The sequence below is a fragment of the Chrysemys picta genome, chromosome 8, assembly GCF_011386835.1.
Source record: "Chrysemys picta bellii isolate R12L10 chromosome 8, ASM1138683v2, whole genome shotgun sequence".
In the NCBI taxonomy this organism is placed as follows: domain Eukaryota; kingdom Metazoa; phylum Chordata; order Testudines; family Emydidae; genus Chrysemys; species Chrysemys picta.
In genome coordinates, this window is record NC_088798.1 from 60,442,903 (window position 1) to 60,456,487 (window position 13,585).

Here is a 13,585-nt window from a genome sequence, read left to right on the forward strand (position 1 = left end):
GGTAACCTATTATATTTCCCAAGATGTTACCATCAGGCATCATGTGGTACATGGTGGTGATTGGGAAATATGCCACATATTAGCATATATTTTACAGTAATCTTGTAACTTCACGGGTACAGGGTTACTCTTGGGTTACCTTCTCATGGCCTAATGTGGCTAAGTTAAAACCTTACAGGCCTCAGCCTGGAGGCCTTGCATTACAGCCTTACTTTGCTTTGCTTATATACTTAATCACTCATAAATGCTTGTCAGTCATATAGCCCTATAATACAATCCTACTTATTCCTATACCTCAATTTTAAATCTATTCATCACACATTGATTACATATGAATTAACCACAACAATAGTTAACACAATTAAATGATTGTATAAGGTGATAATCTACAGATATGAGGGCTGAAATGCAAGCATCCCAGTAAATCTCAAGTTTCAAGGTAAAGGATGATGTAAGCTAGGTGCCTACACTGGTATCTGAGAGGCTGGTAGTATTTCTCCATATCCAGAGTAAGAAATATAGTACGTGCTTCAATAGCTACATCCTCCCCTCCACCCCCACCCCCACCCCCCAAAAAAAAGTGCAGTTGATCTTGTTGGACCGGTTAATATAACAGAGACAAAGTAGGTGAGGTAATATGTTTTATTGGACCAATTTCTGTTGGGGAGAGAGACAAGTTTTCGAGCTTACACAGAGCTCTTTTTCAGGTCTGGGAAACTAACTCAGGGTATAACTCAGAGTTAGTTTCCCAGACCTGAAGAAGAGCTCTGTGTAAGCTCGAAAGCTCGTCTCTCTCACCAGCAAAATTTGGTCCAGTAAAAGGTATTACCTCACCCACCTTCTCTCTCTAATATCCGGGGACCGACACGGCTACAACAGCGCATACAACAATGGTTAATATAATGTCATTTCTCCATTTGTAATATTTACTTAGGTTCTTTTTGAAATTGTGGTTTTGCTTTATGTACTGCCTGGAATGACTAGAATCTGCTCCTATCCACAAGCAGCAGATGGCAGTACATGTTAGGTAGGAATAACAGAAATGTACTGTACTCCTAGAAAAATTGTCCATAGGGAGACTAGCTAGAAAGTGGCTCAAAAGCTCTTTGAGTAAAATTATGGAGACAGAGGTCAAAAGCATGTTGTGATAATGCACTACATGGTTCACAGCTGGGTGCTGAAGAAAATAAAGGAAAACCTGTATAGTGCTCTACAAAAATAAAGAGAAAATATATACAGATTATATATATATTAGTAACAATAGAGTATCCACCACAGGACAATGAATGCTCTTCTGCTCTCAGGGTCTAATCTGGGTCTGACCACAGACTGATATATTTGAAAGGCACTGCATTTTTATAACGCTATCTCTGCCTCTATAAAGGACTGATTCTGGCAAATTAGGCATTGGTTTCAATGGAATCTGTATTATACCCTTATTCCAAATATTACCAGCACTCCTATGGTACATAATTCAGTGGGAATTTAACAGGCATGCTCAGTAACTTAAAGACATTCTCATCAACTACTTTCTTGTACTTGGGAATTATTCGACTTCTGAATAGTTCCTTTTTGCAGAAGAATACCTGTCTAATGAATGTCAAATGATCACAGAGCAAGTAAGTTTAATACAGGGGAAACTAATAAAACTCACAGCCAGAGAAGGAAAGAGTGAGGCAAGTTAAATAGGGTGCTGACACCTCAATGGCAACTTTTTTCTTAGGCCTGGGCTGGGCTACACTTAGAAGTTTTGCCAGCATACCTATCTCAATTAGGAGCGTGTGTGTGTGTGGGGGGGGGGGGGGATCACTTCCCTAATCAACATAGATATGCCCAGCAAAAGACAAGCGTAGACACAATTATACCATCAAAAATATTTTTTGCTTGTATAGCTTATTTTTCGGGGGAGGATGGGGAGGGAGGGAGGGACTGATATAAAGCTAAACCAGCAAAGAACTCTTTAATCTCTTTCCCCGGTAGAAAGGCTTGCTGGTATATCTATACTGATAAACACTTTATAGTGTAGACAAGGCCTTTAACTCTGGCCAAAGCAACAGTCTTAGAAAACAATTAGAAGATTTTTACTAATGAACTACAAAACAAAGTTTAAAAGTAAACTAAGTTCAGAAATTTGTGCTCAATGTCACTCAAGCTATGGGGTGCTTTCAGCACATTATAAAAAAATGTATGTATACTCTTTATGTATGTTAGCAAGAGGCCCCTGAATGCGTCTTTCTTGAGCTTCACCAAATCAGGAAACTTTACTGTAGCAATGACCAGACTCATGAGAATTAATGTAAATCCCAGTTTAATCTTTAGGTTTAAATTAATAATTAAAAAGAAAAAGACAAAATGTAAAAATAAGCTACTTGAAAAAATAATAAGGGAAATGTTCCCAGTCTCCCATGAGACTGCTCAATGATACAGCAAAGATTTCCAGCAGGATAGCACTGAAGCCATAAAAAGATGAATTCTCGGACATCAACAAAGAACTGAGATCCACCAGTTGATTTAGAATCAAAGACTTTTTTTTAAAAGTTACTTTTTTCATTACGTGCTGGATGTCTCTCTCCTCTCCACCATTCAGCACAGGAGACAGAAATTTGCTAAATTTTCAGCCACATTGGTTCATGACAGATACCATGCCTATTCAATACTTTACCCTGTGAGACTGCAAAGAGCAGTGTCAATTAATGCCTGTGGTAATGGAAGGGATGTAATATGGAATCCTGTCAACTAGCAAATGGACTAACAATTCATTTCACCTGTTCTGAGAGTGAAATAACTAATTCTTGTACTCATTTCTTTCAAACTAGTAAATAGTGGGTCTAGTGGATCTAGAGTACCATATTGGACATACAGGTTCAAATCCTACCCTTTAGTTCCCTAAGCATGAGTGCTGCTGATAACCTACCCAGCCCATCCTGGAATAAACTCTTAAATCTATTAAGGACTAATGTTAATGGGCTCAGAAGAAAATCCCACCCAGTTATCACTGGATGCTATGAGGATGGTTGATACAAGAAAAGAAAACGCCTCCATAGGATTTGGGAGAGATGTGGAAGAAGGACTAAAGAGAAAAAAAAAGTGGCAAGGGCATTTAGCCTAAAGTCTGATCATCTATACCAATGGTCCCCCAACTTTTTCTGTCACACCCGCCCCTTACCCGTAATGGAAACTGTCCAAGTCTTCTCCCCTCCCCCCCTCCCAGGAGCCATGGACAGGAACAGGGCTGGAGCTGTGGTCGGGAGCCAAGGCCAGGACTGCAGCTAGGAGCAGAACTGAGACTGGGGCCCGAGCTGTGACTGGGGGCGGGCCCAGAACGAGCTGGAGGCAGAGTGGGGCTGGGTGGTACTCCCCCTCCCTGCCCCCCGTTGGAATGGGCCCAGGCCCAACTGCACCTCCTGAATGTTCCTTGGCGCACCCCACAGTTTGGGGACCACTGCTCTACACCCTTTTTATTTAAAGCAAATAAAGTTGTTTTTGACTTACAGGAGTAAAGGAAAACAGAATCCAACACATCTGTGCAACTGTTGCAATGGTATATTTTTATGCTGAAACTTTCTGCACAGAATTTTGATCTAAAGCTAGTTTTTAAGTCTAAACTGTTACAGCTCTAAAATAGGGTTTATTTTTAGAGAACCCTCTCTACCATTTAATAAGCTTTAGTAAAACATGCATAATGGAAATGCTGACAGATGCTTAATTACAATTTTGATAGACAATATAGCTAATTCTGAAAAGTTCCAGCATTTTTGTCAACAGAACCTTGGTAAGATAAAATATTGTACACTATTTTTTTAAATTCACATTTTACCCCACTGTAAATTTGGGGAGGAAGTGGGTTTGTTCCAGATCCAATTCCTGAGGAAGTTTAACAGGTTAAAATATTATCTGTTCTTTTTCAACTTGGCTTTGTTGATGGAATCACAGCAGAGTTTGACAACAATAGATAAAAAATAACAGGCTATTATGACTTCTAGTACTAGAGTCAGAACTAATGTGCCGAGCCGACCAGTCTTATGGTCTGAGCTATACCATTCTGCTTAGTGTTTCCCGGCACCTACATTCCCAGCAAGACACTGCACTGGAAAAATCAAACCTTCCATGCCCATGTGTATAATCCCTATGAGACTTTAACTATTTCATTATGAAACCTAGTGCTTCTCAAGAACCATAGCTATACAATAAAGCTCCATAATTTAACTCTGAATTCATGCCCACTCACTAGATTTAAATAACATTTTCTAAGATTTATTTACAATCAAATCTATCAATTATTTTATACAAATAATCTACCAAGGCTGATTCTGAACATTATTTTACACAAATTCCGGGCTGAATATTTATGGAAGGAGAATGGTCCAGGGTTATAATATAGGACAGGGAGTCACAAGATCTGTTCTATTCCCAGCTCTACCATTATGTTGCTGTGTGACCTTGCAAAAGTTAACTTCAAGTCTCTGTGACTCAGATTTTCCAGTCTCTGAATACTATCATTATAATACACATAATTTACAAATAACAGATTGAATTCCCAGTAACTCATTTCTACTCAGTCCTCAGAAATGTTGATCCCAAAATGGCAGCTCGACATCCAGACCATTCATTTTTGTGACAACTGTCGCTTTCTGGTATGATTGATAATACCGAACATGCACCAAGGCCCACCAGATGTGTGCTAATATTTAATGTATACCCTTTAGAAGGAGAGAAATGTTATCCTTATGCACTTCAACATCCTCAAAGTTTTGCACAAAAATAGCCTTCTGTAATGAAAAAACGAAACATAAGATTTCAAGTTATTATTAAAGTTGTGACACAAACCAACAAGCACCAGGAAATTCAAAGTTAATAATGGAGTGACAGCTTTAGCATTGAACTTCCTGGCTTTTGACAATACTGCTTGTATCACGACTCCTTGTCTTGAACATTTTCCTTTAACAGAAAATTTCATGAAAGGTTATAAAAGGCATCTAATTTACCTGTCAGGAATTTTTTTTTTTTTGCTCTCTAATAAATACGTAGTTAGACTTGTGTAAACACATTTTTTTTAAATGCATATTTATGAAAAAATATGTAAAATGTTAATTCACCTGAGATCCAATACAATTATCTAAATATCTATTATACATACATGGACCAAGACTTCAGTGTTGTGAAAGAACTGAGTGTGTGGCACAAGGTACTAAGAAAGATCACTCATAAGAAAGCAACTTGTCAAATAGAAACAAAAAGAGTAAGATAAGAGATCCTTGATCTATTAAATATGATTTTTAGTATTTCTAAGCCAATTTATGTACATCACAATAAGAAAGCTCTACATAGAAAATGCAACAACATTTTTTAAAAAGGAAGAAGTACAAGTTCTCCTGGGATCTCCACAGTGATCAATGAGGGATGGCAAGTTTGACTTTAAAATGCAAACAATAGGGAAGAAAGTGTTGGGATAAGCCAATTTGAGTAAGTGTTTAAAGAAGGCAAGCGGATGTAGCACAGTGAAGAATCAGGTTACTGGAGATAAAATGAGATTGAGGAATGTGAGTCTCAAGGATTGTCAACAATAAAGGGTGATCCTATTTTACCTACTTTTATGAGAACTGCACTGAAATGAGAGCACTTCTGGTTTGGGGTTGGCGTGATCTACCCAAAAGTAAGCTATTTAAGAATGTTATATGGAACTCTATTAGATGGGGGAAACCTTTAGTTCTCCTAACACTCTATTCCACTATGTAGAACTCCACACTCCTTAAATCTAGGTTTAATTTAATCTAGATTTAATTCTCTGCTGCTCACCTTCCAACTATCAATATCCTGCAGACTGGTCCAGAGAGCCCCAACTTGATGATGTTCTGGTTAAGCTCAAAAGCCATTTACTACACAGGGTTTGTGGGAAAGGTTTAGGATATGGATATGTTTCTTTATGACTGAGCATTATAGTCTGTTGTTCTTGTATGAGGATATGTTCCTGTTACTTTGTTACAGTTTTTGATTGTTTAATTCTACTGACGGGCTATATTTGCAACCCATAAGTGATTTTTTAATTCTGCTATGTTGTTGTAAGATTAATTATTCAGAGTGCCTAGAACATTTTGTATGGCTTATTTCTTACAATTGTTAAAATCTAAATAAATAAATAATCAGCAACAGTGACAAGCATACCCCAACCCTATCCTCTCTAGCATCAGCCACAATAGCCTCTGCTCAAGTCCCTCAGCCGTAAAATCCTCCTCATTCCAGACAGGGCTTTGACAACGAGGTGACAAATAATGAGGAATTCCTAGGAGGCATTAGTGCAGTGACATTAGAAATATGGAGCATCCTAGGCCTACATCACATCTTCAACAGTTGGGAGATGGGTAGAGGGGAAGTTGATGACTAGAGGTCACAGGGAGGATGATGGGGTGGGGGGAGATGCTCAAAAAAGGCAGTGGTTTGGATACACATCTGAGCCTTTGAACGCACATTCAAACCTAACTATTTGATATTCTCCCAGCATTCACTGTGACCTTGCATGGCAAGTTCCAGACTGCTATGAATTTTAACAAGGAAGATATTATCATCAAGCTATATGTATAAGGAAAAGATTAAAAGACCTTTGCTGTAGAGGCACAAACACCACTATAATGCTAAAAAAAATAATAATGAACTGCTGTTCAGGATATATCACTATATTACTGGTTTGCCATTTAATTTCTCCTCTTTCCTATCCTCCATCCCCCAAAATTTTTATTTTCCCCACATATTAAGGTCCATTAGTGACCTCTTCCATGAGATTTTCAGTGGAAAGCAGCATACTTGCTCGTTATAAGATGCTGCAGTCACCAAAAAATGCTTTTCCTTTCTGTAATGAGAATTTAAAATACCCCTTTGAATTATCAATGTTCTTCCCTCTCCCAGCACAGATAAAATCAAAATTGATAAACCCCATCTGAAATTATCCCTGTCTGGCACAAAGTGTTAATCAATTAGCACCATAATTAGCATCATTTTCATGGGGACCAGAGAATCTCATTGCCAATGACTAGCTCTGACCATCTATCAGCATTTTGTTACCCATTTTTCTTTCTTCAGACATTTTTTCCTGCATGAAAGAGTTACTTCGGATGTAAATATTTTGTCAACTACAGGCAGGATAGAGACACAGAGAAAGCACAGCCAGGAAGGAAGTTAAAAGCTATTCAAAATTCATCTGTATTTATGACAAAGACAAGTTAATGAAAAGGCTGGAAACCCATAAAAAAGCCACAACACAGCTCACTTCAAAGGTTTTTTTTTAGATGGACATTTTCCATTGTTAACTGCTGCACCTATTTTTTTCCTTCCAGTTGCTGGAATTACAGATATGCTGAGAAATAAAGGAAAGAGCTATTTAATGCAGACAATGCTATGCTGCATAGCTCTTCTTGGAGGCTGCTTGGAGACATAACTTTACAATATGACTGGAATCCTAAATTAAAGACCTATTTCTTGTCTTTTTTTCCAAGCTCCATATGCCCTTAGGTTTTATTTTCCTTCTCTGTTGAGGGCCAGACACATTTTTGATTTAACCACAGGCCAACCCTAATACTATTTTTGACCATTATCTCCCCCGACAAATTCTCAGGAGCCCAAGTATTTTAGGACTGGATTCTTTCTGGAAGTCAGAGTTATTTTCTGGCTGCTCTGTACTGTTGCTTGGTTTTCTGTCTGAGCCCTGGTCTACACTACAGGGTTAGGTCGAATTTAGCCACGTTAGGTCGATTTTATAATGAATGCGTCTACACAAGCAACCCCGTTCCGTCAATCTAAAGGGCTCTTAAAATTGACTTCTATACTCCTCCCCGGCAAGGGGAGTAATGCTAAAATCGACCTTGCTGGGTTGAATGTGGGGTAGTGCGGACCAAACCGACGTTATTGGTCTCCGGAAGCTATCTCAGAGTGCTCCAATGTGACCGCTCTGGACAGCACTTTCAACTCCGATGCACTAGCCAGGTACACAGGAAAAGCCCCAGAAACTTTTGAATTTCATTTCCTGTTTGTGGCACCTTAGAGACTAACAAATTTATTAGAGCTCTAATAAATTTGTTAGTCTCTAAGGTGCCACAAGTACTCCTGTTCTTCTTTTTGCGGATACAGACTAACACGGCTGCTACTCTGAAACATTTCCTGTTTGGTCAGCGTGGCGAGCTCAGCAGCACAGGTGACCATGCAGTCCCCCCAGAATCGCAAACAAGCTCCAGCATGGAGCGAATGGGAGACACTGGATCTGATTGCTGTTTGGGGAGAAGAATCTGTGCAGGCAGAACTCGGATCAAAAAGAAGAAATGCTAATATATATGCCAAAATCGCACAGGGCATGATGGACAGAGGCTACAACAGGGACACACAGCAGTGCCACGTGAAAGTCAAGGAGCTCAGGAAAGCCTACCAAAATACAAAGGAGGCAAACGGTCCCTCTGGGTCAGAGCCCCAAACATGCTGCTTCTATGATCAGCTGCATGGCATTCTGGGAGGGGGGGGGGCCTACCACTACCCCACCACTGTCCGTGGACACCTGCAAGGGGGGAGTCTCACGCAACATGGAGGAGGATTTTGTGGAGGAGGAAGAAGAGGAGAATGCACAGCAGGCAAGCGTTGAATCCGTTCTCCCCGGCAACCAGGACCTTTTCATCACCCTGGAGCCAATACCTCCCAAGGCAGGTACCCCCGACCCTGAAGGTGGATAAGGAAACTCTGGTGAGTGCACATTTGTAACTACAGTACAGGGTTTAAAAGCAATAGTGTTTAATGTTTGATTGGCCTTGAAGACTTGGGATGCATTCATGGCCAGTACAATTACTGGAAAAGTCTGTTAACGTGTCTGGGGATGGAACAGGAATCCTCCAGGGACACCTCCATGAAGCTCTCCTGGAGGTACTCTGAAAGCCTTTGCAGAAGGTTTCTGGGGAGGGCTGCCTTATTTCATCCTCCATGGTAAGACACTTTACCACACCAAGCCAGTAGCAAGTAGTCTGGAATTACTGCAGCACAAAGCATGGCAGCGAATGGTCCTGGGTTTTGGTTGCATTCAAGCAACATTCGGTCTAGATCTTTCTGTGTTAGCCTCAGGAGAGTGATATCATTCATGGTCACCTAGTTGAAATAGGGGAATTTTTGTAAGGGAACAGTAAAAGGACCCCATTCATACTGAGCTATTTTTGCGTGGCTAAAAGGGATCATCCCTGTGAATAGCCACCCGGCAGGGGGAGGGGTGAAGGGATCATCCCAAATAGCCACGTGGAGGTGTGGGGGTAGGTGTGTGCCTCACATCCACCCAAAAACCGCAGCCCCTCCTTTTAAATGGTAAACCCAACCGGCATTGCTTGCTATGGGAAAAAAGGGCGCTGAAGTTTGAAAACACTCCCACATGTTATGAAGGCGTTAGAAGCCAAACCCGCATACCCTTTGGCTTACCATAGCTGCCAGGAAACCGAATTCTGTTCTCCCGCCGTGTGTGATGTGTCACCATTCTGGCAGGCACTCAATATAAAAGGCAAAATGCGACCTTGTACCTAAAGCACATGTGCTGTCTGCTGCAGATTGCTTGATTCACTGTGAAAGAGAGTCTCCCTTTTGTTCTCAGAAATGTATCATCTTAAATTTTACTCTCCCTTTTTATCCCCCCGCAGATGCAAATGTTTCTATGCTCCCCCTATCATCTCCATCCCTGAGGTTATCGCAGATTAGAAGGCGAAAAAAACACACTTGTGATGACGTTTTCTGAGCTCATGCAGTCCTCCCGCACTGATAGGGCACAGCTGAATGCATGGAGGCATTCAGTGGCAGTGTCTAGGAAAGCATTAAGTGAGCACGATGAGAAGAGGCAGGATGCAATGCTGAGGCTAATGGGGGAGCAAACGGACATGCTCAGGTGTCTGGTGGAGCTGCAGAAAAGCCAACAAGAGCACAGACCGCCGCTGCATCCACTGTACAACCGCCTTCCCTCCTCCCTAAGTTCCATATCCTCCTCACCCAGATGCCCAAGAACACGGGGGAGGCTCCGGGCACCCAGCCACTCCACTCCAGAGGATGGCCCAAGCAACAGAAGGCTTGTCATTCAAACAGTTTTGATTTGTAGTGTGGCTACAATAAGCAATGTAGCCTTGTCCTTCCCTCCTTCCCCACCCCACCCTACCCCAACCTTATCAGTTATCTCCTTTTTTCTTTTAATTAATAAAGAAAGAATGCATGGTTTCAAAACAATAGTGACTTTATTTCCTTTGCCAGCTGTGATCGAAGGGGGGGGGGGTGGTTGGCTTACAGGGGGTGGGCTTGCATCAAGGAGAAACACACAACTGTGACACCGTAGCCTGGCCAGTCATGAAACTGGTTTTCAAAGCCTCTCTGATGCGCAGTGCACCTACCTTTGCTCTTCTAATCGCCCTGGTGTCTGGCTGTTCAAAACTGGCAGCCAGGCGATTTGCCTCAACCTCCCACCCCACCATAAACGTCTCCCCCTTACTCTCACAGATATTATGGAGCCCACAGCATGCAGTAATAACAATGGGAATATTGGTTGCGCTGAGGTCTAACCTAGTCAGCAAACAGCGTCAGCGAGCTTTTAAACGTCCAAAGGCACATTCTACCACCATTCTGCACTTGCTCAGCCTACAGTTGAACTGCTCCTTACTACTGTCCAGGCTGCCTGTATCTGGCTTCATGAGCCAGGGGAGCAATGGGTTGGCTGGGTCCCCAAGGATAACTATTGGCATTTCAACATCCCCAACAGTAATTTTCTGATCTGGGAAATAAGTCCCTTCTTGCAGTTGCTCGAACAGCCCGGCATTCCTAAAGATGAGAGCGTCATGCACCTTTCTTGGCCATCCCACGTTGATGTCGGTGAAATGTCCCTTGTGATCCACCAGTGCTTGCATCACCATTGAGAAGTACCTTATGCAGTTTAAGTACTGGCTGCCAAGGTGGTCCGGTCCCAAGATAGGGATGTGCATTCCGTCTATCGCCTTACTACAGTTAGGGAAACCCATTGCAGCAAAGCCATCCACTATGACCTGCACATTTCCCCATTTGATAGCAGCAGCTCAGTGATTGCATTGGCTACTTGATTCACAGCAGTCCCCACAGTAGATTTGGCCACTCCAAATTGATTCCCAGCTGTCAGGCATTGCAAGCTTTCACATGGCTATCGTCACTCACTTCTCAACTGTCAGGGCAGCTCTCATCTTGGTATTCCTGCACTTCAGGGTGGGGGAAAGCAACTCACAGAGTTCCAGGAAAGTGGCCTTACGCATTCGAAAATTTCGCAGCCACTGGGAATCATCCCATACCTGCAACAGTATGCAGTCCCACCAGTTTGTGCTTGTTTGCCGGGCCCAGAATTAACGTTCCACTCTATCAACCAGTCCCACTGCCGCCATGATGTCCCAATTGCCACATCCCATGCTTTCAGGAATGTCTATGTCCATGTCCTCCTCACAATCGTCCTCTTGCTGCAATCTCTTAGCCAGGTTCTGCACATACTGCAGTATAATGCGTGAGGTGTTTACAATGCTTGCAACAGCAGCAGTGAGCTGAGCGGGCTCCATGCTTGCCGTGCTATGGCGTCTGCACGGGTAACCCAGGAAAAAAGGCACAAAATGATTGTCTGCAGTTGCTTTCACGGAGGGAGGAAAAGAGGGAGGGAGGGGAGACTGACAACATGTACCCAAAACCACCCGCGACAATGTTTTTGCCCCGCCAGGCATTGGGAGCTTAACCCAGAATTCCAATGGGCGGCGGAGACTGTGGGACAGTGCACCACTCCGTGAGTCGATGCTAGCCATGGTAGTGAGGAAGCACTCCACCAACTTAATGCACTTAGTGGGGACATACACAATCAACTGTATAAAATCGATTTCTAAAAATTGACTTCTATAAAATCGACCTAATTTCGTAGCGTAGACATATCCTTAGACATTTTCCTACTGGTGCTTGAGATGTCCACACGACTTCCCACTAGCCCTTCATGTCTTTAATATTTCTGGTTATTGTTTAGCCATCATAAATTAGGCCCCTTTAATGTTAAAGGGTTTTCCTCCCTCAAATGCTAGGTTTACTTTTTCTAGCAGATTCCAGTTTTTCCTCTTACACAGCTTTACTTATACTCCCAAAAGGAAAAATAGGTTTTCATCTTTTTTTCCTGTGTGTTTTCACCAAACAAGATGAGACAGAGGCTACCAGATATGACATCTGTATTTCAATGTTTCTAGAGTTGAATTAAAAAAAAAAAATCTACATTTTCTTCAGCATTTGTACTTTCTTATCGGGGTTAATACAATAAAGGGTGAAGTGTGGTTCTACTGTCAGACGGGCAATCACTGCTGTGATAAGCTGTGGATTCTTGTCTGCACTGTTTCTTACAATGACTGTGGCTGAAAGAGACTGGAGTGACCAGACATGACTTTCTCTTCAAGAAACAGAGCATAGGGATACATTAGATTGACAGAGTCTGATCGCACTTGCAGACACAATTCTGTTTTGAAAATAAACTTGCTAAATAATTCCAAAGAGATCAAAATGCTGAACTCAGTGTATGATTTACTCTGTAAGGAATAGGATGCATGCAAGTGAAATGGGTGGCACTGATGTTCTCTTCTCCTCTGTTTGTTTTACTAACACAACTAAGAAATTGTTAGAGAAAGAAGACTAAATGGTTTGAGCCCAAACCGAAACACACTGTGATGATGAAAAGTAAATAAAATATTCTTTACCCACCTCTGCTGAAGCCGTGAAATTGACAAAAAAGCCGGCTCCCCAGCCAGGCTGCTGCCCGGTCTCTGCTCCAACCCAATGTGCCACCCAGGCTCTCTGCTCCCAGCCAAACTGCCACCCAGGCTCCCCACTCCTCACTGGGAGCACAGGAGCTGGCCAGACTCCGGGCGCAGATCTCCCCACCAGGAGCCCGGCTGCTCCCCAGGCTCTCTACTCACCACCAGGAATGGGGGAGCCACACCAGGCTTCTCAGCTCCCACTGACTGGACACCAGGCATGGACCTCCCCACCGGGACCTCGGCTGCCCCCCGACCTCCGACCCCCAGGTTCTCAGCTCTCCGCTCCCCACTGGGAGCACAGCTGCACCAGCGGCACTTGGCTGGGAGCTCAGCGCCTGGAGTCTGGTTTGCTGCCATGCTCCCAGCAGTGAACCAAGAGCCTGGTGGGGCAGCCAGGCTCCTGGAGGGGAGCTGAGAAGCCTGGTGCGACTGCCCCATTCCCAGCGGGGAGCTGAGAAGTCTACCTTGTTCCCGGTGGGGAGGGGCTGCCAAGCTCCTGGTGAGTAGTGGACTACCAGTGGGGAGATGCGTGCGGTGCCAAGTACCCTTGCTGTCAGCCCCGCACACTGCCCTTCTTAAGTCGGTGGAAGCGCACCTGGTGAGGATGCATACCATAACAGAGCAGTGTGGACATGAACCACCGCAATAATTACTGCAGTGGCTGTAAGTTGATCTAACGTAGATTCACTTAAGTTTATAGTGTATACATGCCCCAAGAAACTGCAACTCTGTTCTCTGGAGTAAGGCAGTGCTTGATTATTTTCTAACTGTCAGACCTAAGAGTTTAATGTACCAGA

The 13,585-nt window shown here is 42.9% G+C and overlaps 1 protein-coding gene across 10 annotated transcripts in view; it reads right to left on the minus strand.

Annotated features, from left to right (window-relative positions):
- The window catches only part of RABGAP1L (RAB GTPase activating protein 1 like), a 525,894-nt gene that overhangs the window by 110,340 nt on the left and 401,969 nt on the right, over positions 1 to 13,585 (minus strand). The window lies entirely within an intron of this gene.